Genomic DNA, 15,662 nt, shown 5'->3' on the forward strand with positions numbered 1-15,662 from the left:
CCAGGTTTACTGTCCTACTTTTACAGGTTTGCCAAGGGCATTATTGAATGCTGAGGGAATTATCATGTTATTTCTTTCTTTTTCCTTTCTTGGTAAGAAATGGAACCTAATTTCACAGAAATAAGTTTGATGTGATATTCATCCTGTCAAACAATGAAAAATGGCATCTCTGTATTTAGATAGAAAAATAATAGACTTATTCCCTAACAGATTTTCTGAATAATGCTGTATGCCACATAACCTGTTCATTGTGCTTATTATTAAAAATAAAACAATACTCTACAGGGCTGTTCTCTAAAGTAAAAAAAAAAAATATTCTGATGTTGCATGTTAAGATGTGAGCATTGTCTTTATATACAGTATACCTGTACACCCTAAATAAATATGCTTCACATCATGAAGGAATTAAAACAATTTCTAAAGAATGAACCGTGAACATGAATTTTTCATTTATCATCCAGAGTGCTAAAAATTGGTTTTCAACTAAATAGACAATATTAACCACCACATTTAATTGGGTATTGATCCAATTATGATATTTAATCGAATGTATGCATTGTGCAGCACGTGGTTAATTTGCTTTATGTATTTATTTTATTCCTCCCAATTAATTTCTGCCTCACCACAAGAAAAGGTAAAATCAGGTTTTAATTTAGTGCAGTTTAACAGCAGTTTTCAGAAAATGTTTAGCTGTAGGTTTTATTTTACCAGATCATTGATGTGTCGGATAATTATTTTTAAGACCACTAGGTGGCACAATAGGTTAATTCATGAGTATTCCTGTCTTGCGTTTTCTCAGTAGCTGAATTAACCCAGTCTCGTTTGTTTAAATTTAGTGGTTCTCACATGTATCCATATAATAAACATTCACATAAAAATATATGCAACTTGGAATTCTTAAGTCTTACCAACAATTCTTAAAATAGCCACAAAGGATAAATCAAACATATCTGTCATATACTGTAAGTCTGTGCCTTAGTTCTGAATAGCAATAACGCAGAAAACTTTTTAATTGCTGTGTGGGGAATATACAATACAGTATAATAGCTTTATCTACCTTTATACATTTTATATACTTTTACTGTCTTTTGTGTTATACACAAAATCAATTCAATTTAATCTTTTAAACCTTGTTTCCAACACAATAACTACTTAATATTTTCCAGTCTTTTTATTTTATACAGTGTAGTTCAGCCTCCTAGGTACAGTAGCTTTATACAGTATATATGTTTGTTTACTAGTAGCATACTGATAACTTTTTATTACATCCTTTACATTTTATTTAGAATCCCATTTTCTAGAACATTACTTTTTCTGTTTACCCATTTTTGATTCTAGTCTTTTTCAAAGCAGTTACCATAAATACTGGTGTGTCTAGTTGTATAAACAGTAGAGTGGAGTAATGATCATTTTATGACCAGAATGTGCAGACTTAATATGAGAAACAAAAAGTACCATTTAAACAAAACCATTGCAGCTCTTCTTGACTTGTCCGCTATTAATAGATCCAGAAAGTGAAGTGGAGAGAGCTGCCTTTGTAAAATCCCTGTTATACTCTCTTCTTCTCTTGTGACTCCTTGTGAGGAGTCATGTCACGCAAAACGGATGCATGGATGATAATTTAAAAAGGATGAGCTTCTTGAGTAATCTGAAATGAATTTAAACAGGGATCCTTACTTTTCTGCAAGTATTTCTGTATTTCATATTTTGTCATATTTGTAATTGGCTCTGAAAAGTATCAATGAGGCCAAGTTTCTATCTGTTACACACGTACACTTTTCAGGCATAGCTGAGCTTTTCTTATAGAGGATGTGATAGAATAAAGTGTCAGTTCCAGTTCCCTCTCTTGCTGCTAAGGGTTTTACATCTGAATAATCACATTTCTTCTGGAATCCTGTGACTGATACTCTTTAAATTTTTCTTCTGTCCACTTTTGTAAATAAGCTTAATCCCAGTGTCACAGACAGAAGGTTTGAAACACCACCCAGTTTTAACATCATCTTCTTTGATCAACATGCTTATTTTTGCTCCCTGCTCATTCCTCTTCTGAATATGTCAGAACTGTTCCCAGAGCTTGGCTTTCACGTACTTTCCTTTCAAGGTGCTGTTGGGTAATGGCTGCTGCATTCTTCAACACAGTTGTTTGAATTTTAGTGGAACTCAGAGATTGGAGGTTCAAACATTCACAAGTTGAAAAGTTTGACTTCATAATCAAAATAAATGTTTAGTTATGCACAGTTCCTGACTTTGTGCAATGACCTTGGTAAACAGGGAAATGCATTTTATATTATAGTTTATTAATAAACTTTTTTGAAAAATGTGACCGGTGCATGTCACAACAACAGCAAAAAAAAAAGATTGTTTTACATTCAAGTACACTAATAACCTGGTCAGCAGTTTAAAAGCCACAGGAGGCATTCCCAGTGCCAAGTAATTCAGGGCGATGAGTTGAGAGTTGTATTTGTGTAAAGCAAACTTGACAAAATGGAAATTCTTTTTATTGTCTCAATATAGAATGAAGCCTGTCTGCACCATAATGTAGACAATTTCCATTTCAGTATTCTGAAATTCACTTGTATCCTGTTTCTAGATTTGTGAATCACACTGAACAGAAATCTTGAATGGAAGTGTTTTCTGTGCCCAATTCCATTTTACATACAGTATCATTGAACATGTCTGCTTCTGAAGACCTGTTTTTTTGTGCTTGAAAGAGCTTGGAACATGTTTTGAATTGTGGCAAAGTTTTAAAGTAAGAAAATGCAGTTTTTTCACATTATTTGATCAAATATATACAGTACAGTGCCCCTTTATTCTGATCTCTTATCAAGTAGTAATATCAAGATTCCTGTAACTTGATATTACTTGATATTGCATGCCAGCAGTTTAAAATACCTTTACACTTGAAGCAATGTTTAACATACTGTGTTGGACAATAGTGAACTTTTCTTTGTAGGGCTCATGACTGACTCCTGCATTCAAATTTTTGAATAAAGGAAACTGTCCTGAACTTTTTCACAGTACAATGTTTTTTTAGAAACTTAAGGTTACAGCTGTCCTGGAGTCACAAAGAGAGAATTTGTAATTGTGATTCACAGAGGGATAGATGTTCTGTAGAAGCCAAAATATTATTTTGTTGCTTATGAAAGGCAAGGTCATAGTCTGCCCTACAGCTTTTTATTGAAGGTGAGACACTCTAATTCAGTTTGACAGAAAGAGTTTAGCAGAAATTTGTGTTGTGAGTATGGTTGAACGTGGCTGTTGTTTTTTTCACCGTCTTATGCACATACTCACACCTTTAATTCGATAGAATACAGAAGAGTAACAGTTGTTAACAAATTCACAATTTTTAAGTACTGTTTTGAATAATAGATTGTATTATTGTATTACAGTTTTTAAGTACTGTTTTGAATAATATATAGTATGCATATTTTGAAGAGCAACTGTATTACGGTACATGCCATTTTTAAATATATACAGTATATATTTATACACTGTATTCACAGAATTAGATTTTGTAAGTCATATTTGATTGTCCAAATTGAAAAGCTTATGCTATTCATGTTTATCTTTACAGCAATTGTTGTTCTCCATTTCATCCTGGTTTAAAAAAAGTCTCAAAGAAAAAAAGAAGGAATGCTTATTTAAGGAAATATTTGTAACAACAGTATTTTTTTCAGTATTATTTGACTTTGCTTTGCATTTTGTGTTTAAGTTTAAATAACAAATGCTTAAATCTGGCATACTAAAACACTTTCTGGAAAATCACTAATGTGAGAGGCAGTACATTCTGAACAAATCTTCAATTTTCGTTTTTTAGCATAAAATATCTCATAACAAATTTGAACTACTGTAAATGCAACTTCATCATGTATTCTTCTGATTCGCCTGAAGACAGCATTAAGCTAAATCAAACTTTCACAAGAAGTATTATTATCATTACATGAAAAATAATTTATGGAATTAAGACTTTTTGTATTTTTATTCAGATATAGAGTTGATAGGTATATTTAGGACACTGTGTACTGTACTTACACATACAGTATATGGAGGAGAACAAGCTATTTCATCTTATTTACAGTATCTTATTTATTTATTCATCTTAATTATTACAAATGTCTCTTGAAACAAATGTCTCCTTATTGTAAGATGTTACAGGGAACTCCATTTTATTTGGTCTCTACAATGGCTAAATGTCTCCTGTGTAGCCCTGGATCTTAACAAGAGAACTGTCAGAGGGCCTGTCGTGCACAGAGCTCTAGGGCTTTTTAATCATTGTACTGTAGCTTTTGGCTGACTCTTACATGTTGATCTATCAGATGGATATTACAATGACTAAAGTAATATCCTTGAATCAGCAGAACTATAACCAATGGAATAAACCAAATACATTTATTGCTGGAGAGTGGAATGTGATATACAGTTTATCTGGTATATCAATGTAAATACATAGATAGATATACATAGATATCAGGTAGTTTTATATACAGAAATCCATGTATGTATATTGAAATTATACTTTCTAGGCTCAGAAATTATGACAGAGGCTAATATTGTAAGATGATGAAACACACCCTAAGCATAATTATAATTTCAGAGGGGGAAATCCAGTGGCTATAGGCAATTTTACAAATTAGCCAGGGTTGCATTTGTTTAAAAAAAGAAATATAGAAAACACTTTTTTATTATTAAGTTTGTTTGCATATCTAGTTGTATATTTAGGCAAATACCAAAGCTGTCCAGCGAGGATCAAGCCAGTCATTCGGCATGTGATTAGATAGATACTTTATTGATCCCGTGAGGGAAATTGCAGAAGGAGCATGGAGAAGGAGCATGGAGCATGCAGAAGGAATTAAGGAGCATGAAACAAAATTCTCTAAACAGGTCAGTGTTTGCAAAGCTGTTTGCAATTAAATTCAAACCATGGTCCTGGGGGAACTGTATATACAGTATTTATATATAATAATGTAAGTTATTAACATTTTTTGGGACATGCAGGTTCTTGGATTTGTCCTTCAATGCAAAGTGGAATTGGAAATAAGGATCTTGAAAAATAATGTGTGTAAATGGGAAAGAAGTACACAGGAACCTATGAACAGTAAGTACAAGAATTGATATTTTGCTATGCAGAAGAAGAGTTTCATTTGATACAGCACTTTCGCTTTGTAATAATGATGTATGGCATTATTGAATGCCGTATAATACAAATATAATAAAATGTGAAATGTTTTGTGATAAATTCCTCTTAATGTTTTTCTCTGCTCCTGATAGGCATGCATGCAGCACTCTTTTATATAGACAAAATAAATCTTTGTAATAGAGGCAGCACAATAAAATAGCATAATACTTTTTTTTAATGAGTTTTTTCAAACGTATTATACACATATGTCCCTTGATAGAGGATACTGAGAAGGACACCTTCCCAATGGTATTGCTGGACTTGATCTGTCCACTTCAGATGTCAACTCTTCCAAAATGCCATCAGTCAGGTTTCTCCATATGGCCCAAAGCTGGCAAAAAAAAAAATTGGTACAGATGGTGCCTCACAGTAGCCTCAGTTTGGCCAGAGTTGTTTCTGCCAAAAGCCTCTCTGACTGACTGGGTGGCAGACAGAAACCTGTTACACAAGTGCCTGAAGTGAACTGTGCTCTTGCTGAAGTGTGTTTACCAAGAGAGTTCCCCAACAAGGCCTCTCACACACAGCACAGAAATCTCTCTCTGTTCAGATAATGGCAGCTGCATCTGTATTCACTTAGTCTTCGGTCTTTGGTGCTGTAGATAAAGAAAATCTATTACATATTTTCAAACAGGAGTTCAGTATTACTACAGCATTTAATTAGAAAATGCAGTGGTATAGAAAATGAAGAGGGCGTTTAGGGAGAAAACTTCCTGAGCAAACCTGCTTAGCTAATAAATCGATGAGCTGATGCATTAAGGAATGAAAAGAGATTAATACTGAAAGAAATTCATTCAGCGTTCAAAATGAAAACAATGTCACCATGCTAACAACATTAGGAAAAGAGGAACAATCTAAACCCCCATGAATCTCAAATAAAATTAAACATACTGTATATGCAGTATATAGTTTAGAAAATATCTGACAAAGAGAAACTTAATAGAAAACAGAGGACAGGAACATATATTTTGGATCATTAAAGTTCAGCTCATTGACAGTTTCTGTATTATGGTCATCATAAAAAGTATACATTCCTTAAAAATATTAACTTTTAATGCAAGGTTGTCCATCTCTGGTCCTAAGTGGGCTGATGTCTCTGCAGGGAGTCTAGGTCTCTTTAAAGCAGCAGCTCCTAAAGATGGAGGAAGCTCATATTTTGGCTCAATTAAGCCAGTAATTGCCTGAATTAGGTTAATATGAACTGCGTTAGTATGGAAACCTGCAGACTCACATGTCCTACAGAATCTAAGAGTTGGACCTCTCTGTTGTATGTCATTCATATTTATGCCAAAAACAAAACCTTTAACATTAGAATGTACTGTATTTAAATAAGAGTGTCTCTTTCTATATCTATATCTTCTTTCTATTGATAGCCCACTGCAACACTAAATTAGACATTATTGTAACAAAAATGTTCATGGATATCAAAATAAAAATGCTCAGCATTGTATATATATATACTGTACAGTATTTGCTCATTGCACACACATCTTACACAAATAAGTTTGTATTTGTGACATACTGTATAATGTGACATAACTAGATGTGAATCATGACCCCAAAATATATTTATTGGAATTTTTACTCATTTAGGGGAATATATTATGAGGTGTAGAGTCTAGAAACTGAGCCCACATGACTTGAATGGAGAAACTTCCAAGGCATGACAGAAGCACTTAATTTCTAGATAAGCTTCAAAACAGTCTATACTGTAGCTCTATCCCATTAGTGGAGGCGAATAGAAATGATATTCTCTGTTTTTCTAACTTTCCTCTTCTAGGGACTGTTTACAGATAGACTTGCTCCTTGGTACTGAGACAGCTGGGTCCTGGATACAGGAGATATCTGTCCAAAAATGTGTCACTTTCAGAGATATGAAGTTGTCTGTGTGCTATTCCATGCATAAAGGACTCTTTGATGCCTGTGCACCTGTATAAAGTAATTGTGGAACACTCTCAGGGGGGCTGTAAGGCCTACTAGCCTCAGCCAAGGCCATGAATCTCAAACAACAGCAGGGGCACAAGCTGTGGATGGTTCTTTCAGAGCATCTGGGATCTCTATAGGAAGAACAAACTGGATGCCAGTTCTTGCATAGTGGACAAACTAATATAAAGAGTAAACTAGATGTCAAAGCATTGATAAGACTGTTGAAAAAGATTTGTGCTCCCTGTAATGAGTGATCAAAAGGAACAAGTAATACTGTAGGTTTATTCCATACTGAAAAGAGAAGAGAGAAAAACACAACGTTTCGACTGGGAAGCCTTCTTCACGTGTGAGGTGTGATTAAAATCCTATTTTCTTCAATTTCATAGACAAATGTGCAAAGCACATAATTTCCAAGAATTTGTGTCTATTTTCCTAATTGTTAAATTAAAATAGATTGGGTGCTGTAAGTATATTTATTTGATTCAAACTGTTCTTTAAGTTAAATTATTTGGTTCCAACATGTATTAAAAAAAATCAGAAAAATTATGTGTGTACTGTATATGTATTTCTTCTGATCACTTCTAGAAAATATTTCATTTAAATATTGCTTGCAGTTACGGATGTTTGAACACCTTTCCAGTATTGTTTTCACTAGCAAGGTGTCAAATTCTGAAAATCACACTGAGAAAATATAATTGCTAACTATGTCCAGTTTTTTTCAGTTTAACAGGTCATTAGGGAATTGATTGGATGACAATTCCAGAGATTAACTGGCATCTTGTCTTTTACAGATCTCACTGAAATTCTGGTGGGTTCATCGCCAAAAGAAATGACATCTGTTACTATGTGTTTTTGCATTACTGTTTCAATTAGACCACTTGTGAAATATGTATTTCTGAAGTAAAGAACAGAAATCGGTCTTAAAAAAAGATTGGGAGGAGATTAGATCTTAATCTCTCCCCTATGTGATCTCTTGCATAAATATCTCACCTTCCAACATGCAATTCCCTTCTACTTCGCATTAGGCTTTAACCAAATTATTGACATACTGCATGATTCTTTGATATTCGTCATAACAGACCTGTGCAGTCCTGTAGACTTTTATCCTTTTTATAGTGATGTCTGTGGGATTAATTAAATTTGAGTTGTATGACTATATCTGAATATTTATTTGTCTATCTCTATGATAGCATCCTCCCCCCTGCAGCTCTAAAACACAGCTCAGTAACCATTGTCACTCTCTCAGACAGGACTGAGCAAGACTATGGTATTTGCATTCTTAGCAATTTTCTAATAATTTCATGTGTCTAAGTACAGAAATGCCCACTGATTTTAGGGACAATAAAGCACTTATACTCACTTCTCTTAGCAGAAAGAGCATATAACACATAAACTCCACATTCCACTGTTAGGAAAACAAGTCAGATTGCAGATGGGATAGTGTTTGTGCAGGTCATCATTTAATGATTTCTTGGACATTTAATAAATATAATCTGGAATTTACCTTTAGACTTAAAGCGATTCTTGTTCAAATGAAATATTCTTTTAGCTCCAAACAACAGCACAAAACCTATATATATATATTTGCCATATCTCAAGGCTTATATTAAATAAAAAGATAAGAGATGCATATTTTCATTTCTCTAGCTAAACTTCGGCTTAATTTTAATACAACAAATAAAACGCAAGTAGCTCTCACAAACATTGGCAGTAGTAAAGTGCTCAAAAGACAAAACCAAGATCCTTAAATTTAACCAGTTATATATTTAGATTCAATGGATCAAATATGGAACAAGAATGTGTTTTACTTACATTTTGGGGATTTAAGGTTAAACTTTCCAGTTGAAATTGAATAATAATAGAAATAACAGTAAGGAAACAAGGGGTTAATGCAGTGAATAGACATAACAGTAATATCCCAGCATACAAAATATACAGTATGTCTTCAAAAGATGTAGAACATTAAAAAATAAACATTGAATTACACATGAAGAAATTTAAAATGAGAGGTGAAGAAACACTGCATATTAAGAAGTGAAGCACCATGGAAATGTATAATTTACAGCACTTTTGGAGTTTTTTGTTTTTCTTTGTTGTTTTTTGTGAAAAATGATCTGTATTGTGTGTTGGTTGTTAGAGCTAAACACTCAGTACAAATAACCAATTGCGCCTAGCATACTAATGAAAGAATACTTGTTAAAGTGACCTCTACCTTTCAGTCTAGATGGTTATATTGATTCATAATGTTCTTGTCTAGACAATGTAGGATAGCAAAAGTGGCACAATAACAAAAAAAAAACAAATATGAGATATAAAGTACAGTAAGAAATGCAAAGCCCATGAATAAACCTCATAAAGCTCCAGTGCTACCCTATTTGTAATATTGTGTTTATGGTTGGTCTCTAGGGCTAAGAAAAATGGAAAACAAAATCTTCCTTATTGGGGAAGTAATTCTCCTTAGCCACTGAATCTCATAGCTGAAGTAAACCAGACCTTAGGTTTGAAAGCATCATACAAAACCTAATATAGGTACAAAGACACAAGGAGCACATATTGAATGCAAGTGAAATCAGCGCTGAAATCAAGAAATACAATTTCATGAAGAACCAATTTACTGAAAAAAACTACCAGTGTACCGGAATAAACTAGCAGAGGATGTTAAAGCTGATTCACCCTGCTGCTTAAAAAATAACCAAGTGACGTTTCTAATGATTATGATAATAGTGCCACAATTAGCTCAATGATCTGAATGACCTCCATAAAGGGGTCACCTTTGCTTTGAGATTCTCCTGATATCCTACAGAATGAAATCCACAGCTGCAGTTCCTCCAATCCGTGTTGAGGAACACTGGAGGCAGGTTTGTGATGACATTAGCATGACACAAAACAAGAAAATATTACATTTTATAATAATGGGAAGGCAATTTGAAATACGGCTTTAAGAAAGTTATAAAATGTAAGTGTGCAGCTAAAACCAGTGCTTTTTGCAGTTACTGTTTATACTGTATACATACACTATAAAATGCTGTGTGACAGCTGTTGGGCTGCTGGAATACAAAATGCAAAAATGCCATAATGAGGCTCCAACAATGACTGCTGTAACACCTCTTGGCCACCTGCTTGCTTTTCCTAGGCAGTTCCCAACCCTGACAGCCCACTGATAGGGGTTATGGGGCATGATGCAAAAGTAAAAAAAAAAATTCTACCAGAATCTTTTTGTCTTGGTTGCTTAAGGGCATGAAATGAAAAACACTGATAAAGCTTTGAATTGTTTGGATGTTCACAATATGTTACAATATTTACCTCGATGAAGCATTGCTTTTCTTCAAAATCCCATTTTTCTGTTTAAATCCTCTTTGGCCCTTTATGATGCTTTCAATCATGCTCGAAGACAGTTATGGCTTGAATATGGAATTGTGTTCATCTGATTCTAGAAGAGAAGTAGCTAATGGCAGAGGCAATATGTTTGACATCTTAATTTCTGATGAAAATTAATTTATTGTTTGACCGACCAAAGATAAACAGTTATTGGACAGGTCTCTTTTAGTTTTATAGAGAGTAATAACTAATGGTAAACTTTAATTAATAATAAATAATGTTATTTATATAATAATTTTTAATCTCAACATAGAGGGGGGTAACCACTCCATCCTCCACTGAAGTACAATGCCCACCCCTGCAATGAAAGGTAGCCATATTGAGTCAGCAAGCCCATTAAAAAGCAGATCAGATAGAGCAGTGAGAAACTGCTACGCAAACTGAATTAAGGCACCACTTTAGATAGTTGAGATTGCAAGGTCAGAGTGGAATTTCTTAGCCAACACTCTAAGGATAACATCACCACTCTTAAAGGGCCTTGGTTTAACATTCCATCTGAAGTACAGCAACACCTATAACACAATGCTCCTAGTCAGCATACATTGGCTGTTGAAAATTCAGGTCTATAAGGAAGACTGGACCCTCTAGACCATGGACTATTTACTGTACAGCAGCAACTTGGTCTTTCTAGTACTGACCAAGTCCCGCCTTGATTAGTGTCTGAGATCTGACAAGATCAGGCTAAAAGGCACTATTTTTTTTTTCATCTTAAGTCAAATGGTAATTAAGTTGTGGGGAGTAATATCTTTTACAGCAGATTCTTGAATTTGCTTATTTTTTTATTCACATACAGTATATGCTACAGTTACAGTAGAGATAGGCAATAATCTAAAAGCATTGGATTGCAGTACTATTTCTAAAATGGGTATATCTCATTCAATGTATTGGGATTTAAAGATTATGACTTCTTCCTAACATAATTACATGTGTTACATTCCATCAACTACCAAAAGAATGACACTCATCATAAAAAGCAGACTGAAACTGATGCTAACAGAATAAACCATTTCTAATGTTTCAGAAAATCACTATGAAAATTCTGAATGATCCAGAGAACAGGTTTTTAACTTCCAGAGCTTTATTAGCTAAGTTTTTCCTACTTCGCCAGTGATGATTGTCTGTGTTTCGAGACTAAGATTTTCATTTTAATAGGATGACTAGCTGTAAACAGTATATAACAGTTTCATACAATTAAAAAAAGAAGAGCTGTAGTTTTAACAAGAAAGAATTGGTGATATTGTTTTACAGATGAAAATGCCTAAGTGATATACAATTACGTAATATAAAAATATAAATTTACAATTTGAAATTCATATAACTGTTATCTGCATTTTTTAATTTAAACATAAGTCTACTGTATATACTGTAGATACATTTATATATTGAAAAAATGCTCAGGATTTTGTTTGGGTGACATACATTATAAAGTCGTGTCCAAATGAACTACGCAAGCAATTTTGGCAGAAAAAACCCCCAAAATGAGGCACTATCTTACATACAGTAAAAGAAAAGCCAAATGCATTTCTTTGGTTCCTGTTCTTTCTCTCTTGTTCAGTGAAAACAGATGTATCCAATAAGGGTGCAACATTGGCTATAGGTATAAATAAACTGGCATTCATTTACCTTTCTGACACTTGGTAAGTTCTATCAGACAGTGGCTGAATGAGGTCAAATTTAGAGCAATCAAATGCCTCTCAATTAATTATCTCAGCAACATCTGCACTGCTTTTGAAAGAGAACTGACAAGGTGGAATTAATACAGGATGCGTAAGTCTATGAATGTTAAGAATGTCTTAAACTGGAAGCATTTATTCACATCTATTTATTTATTAGATACATTCACCATTTTAAAATGCATTTTTAAAATGCATTTTTTAAATATGTCCTAGGCAAAAGGAAGCAGAGGACAAAGAATACATTTAAAGTGCCAGGAGTATGAGGAACCTGTGAAAGACACCTGTCTCCATTTACATAAGTTCATTGGCCCAGTGCTGGTCTAGCATTGGCTAATGGTAGTCCAACAGCAGAAAAAAGGCATGCCAAGATTATATTAGTCTAATATTGAACATCTTTTTATTACTCTCTCTCTGATACTGGTCCAATGTTGTCCCTAAGAGCAAAATGATGGTGAGCTCACATTGTTAGGTAGCCTCTTTCAATGCAATATAGAAGCTGTAATATTTACAGATGTAGAATTATGACATTCCTTATATTAGCTCCATTAATGAGAGGCTACATGTATTTTAATTTTGAAAGGCATTTTTTTCATATGGCTATTTGAAATGTATTTTTTTCATATGGCTATGAGAAGAGATCTCTCTGTTTGCTCATATACTGTATGAATGTGAATTGGGAAAGGGTTTTGATTTCTTTCTGGTTTCAGGAGGCAGACACACTCCATGGCAAATTACAAATATGTTGCAGTTTTTAAAATAAACCCAATGGCATTTAGTGACCTTTTACAACTGTTAACAGTTAAGCTGCAATTTCATTTTACGTTGTATAACTTTTCATTAAGTTTACACTACTGCCTTCATACAAATATCAATAAGGATTTTATTACACATTTTACAGTTCTGTGTGAAATTGACTTGGGTTTTGGCAACCGTACAACACTTTTTTTAATCAAAAATAAATCTATTCAACATTCAACAAAAAGGACTCAAGTTACTCAGGCATTGGGAGTGTGGAGTTGATGTCCACAGCGATCTCCAGTGATGTCTGGACAGATGCTGTCCAAAACCAAAACAGATTGATTGCATCCTTGTTCTACTGTACTCATGTATGGCAGCTGGGTGAGGCACACAGTTGACAAAAATGAGCTTCACAGTTGTTTATTAAAAATGAAACAAATACTCCTTGATACCTGTGATAGAGTAGAGAATAGTGCCACATAACGATTCAGTGCCATTTTCCAGCTCACCTTCAGAGCTCCTCTTGTTCAGCTTGGCAAAAAGCTATTAGATCAGGTACAATCCCTCAGACATACACCTGGTCTTAGCTATAAATCTCTGTCTCCATTATAGCTCTGCCAATAGCATTGCCATGCTGGCTGCACACAGTCTTTATTGCAGAGTTTGATGTGTATTTTACAAGGGTGCAGGAAGGATGACAGAATGGGGTTGGGAAACGAGAGAGCAAATTCATTATGCCACCACAGGATCGCAATGCAGAGTCACCAAAACCTTCACTTAACTCTTCCCACCTCTCTTCTATTCTGCATCAGGGAGAGGTCCTGGGACTCCTCATCGACCGCTAATTCTTCCATTTCCAATTTTGCAGCAGAACGAGGGAGCAAATCACAGACCCTTCTGTCAGCTGCCTATTGACAGGACTGCAGTACCCACTGAGCTGAACAATAGCAGCCATTAATTAATTGTTGATGAGACTGCAGTATAATAGAATAAACATTTACATTGTATTTTTTTTAGCTTGGACATAACCAGCAGTTATATTTCTGTAAACACATACCTACAGTACTATTTATTTATAGGAAACATCTTGTTTTTTTCCATGAAGAAATATTCATTATCGTGTAAAATAAAGTATTTTTACAGCTGCCATCTTTTTTTCTCTTTTAAAAACAGAGTCACCAGCACTGGAATCCAAAGGTGCTATCAGAAGCAGTTTTTGAGAAAATAGATCAATATTAGTAATAGATCATACATCAAATCACTTTTATTTTCTCATATAATTAATTGATAACAGATACTGTACGTGTCTGATTAAGTCTAGTTAATGCATTTTATTCCTGTTTTACTTACATAATAGGAAAATATTTACATATATAAATATATACGATGTAAAAATAGTTTAAAACTTCATTCAGATTGTCTTATTCTTCATTTTACATTCTGCCTTGAAAAGCCTTTAAAGTGTTAAAGTGTTAGTGTCAATGTTATATGTGGTATGTACTGTAATTCACTCATTATATTCCCTAGCTGTTCCACAAGATGTATGCATGGCTGCCATATCTCTTTCAACAGATTCCAGATTGTTTTGATATTTGAATTAACATATCCTGAATCATAAATTACCTGTTACCTTTTTGTTGTTTTGCACATTTCCTGTTGTCGTTTTGCATATTGCCTGTTGTTGTTTTTGCACACTGCCTGTTGTCTCTATCTTTCTTTTATTATACAATTGTATTGTTGTTTTTTTCTACTACTTATCGTCTGAGAGCTAGCTAAATAGCATTTCATTATAACATACACCTGTATATGAGTATAATGACAATAAACTTGAACTTGAACTTGAACTTGAAATCACCTTGGGACTGTAGACAAATGTTTTTTGCATTCCTCCCAGTAACAGATGACAGTCAAAATTTAAGCACTATGTAATCTCTGTTATGCTGTGTTGTGTTACTCTATGTGTTATGTGTTATGGCTATGTGTTAAAGGTAGCCAACTGGCAGCATTAATTCTCTGAGAATTAATACTCTGAGACAGGAGAGGTTTATAAACTTGCTCTTAAGGCAAAACAAATGAAGAAAGAGTTAAGCTTTTGCTTAATTGATAGCTTTATTACAGTGACTCAGCATTATGGCCAAATTCAATAATAACTGTATAAAATATCAAAAATCTTGAATATTAGTCATTGTTCATTCTTGCTTTATGTACAGTATGTTATGAATATTTTCATCATTATTATTGATTGACAGAATTAAAATCCAAAAGCCCAAATACCCTTATCTTAGAGTATTTTATATTCATTAATGTCCGGCTACAAGTAACAATTACAAAAGCCCAGTGGTATGGGAATCTATATGTCAGACTCTTGCCATTTACTGTATTTTGTGTATGTTAAAAACATTACAATATGTAAAAGGACAAGTTCAAGATTGTCACATAAAAACCACACAAAGATGACTGTATTTTTCAGAAAACCTTAATCATCATAACCTTTCCTTCACCAATATATCTTGCTAACACATTTCTAAGATAATGCAGAATAGATGTACAGTACCAACAGTGTGTAGCCACTCTTCTTTTCTATTATAAAAATGTAATTGATGCAACTCATTCTTTTTTATAGATACTACTTAAATGTATCCAGCAATCTTCATAAGTTAATTTTATATTGAAGATGCACATGGACTTATTAATAACTCTTAGCGCTGAAAAGTATTTGTCAATATCTAATGTTATTAAAGCAGCTTGTCAGTAAATGATTTCTCATAAAG

This window comes from Atractosteus spatula, chromosome 14, assembly GCF_055471065.1.
Source record: "Atractosteus spatula isolate fAtrSpa1 chromosome 14, fAtrSpa1.hap1, whole genome shotgun sequence".
NCBI lineage: Eukaryota > Metazoa > Chordata > Actinopteri > Semionotiformes > Lepisosteidae > Atractosteus > Atractosteus spatula.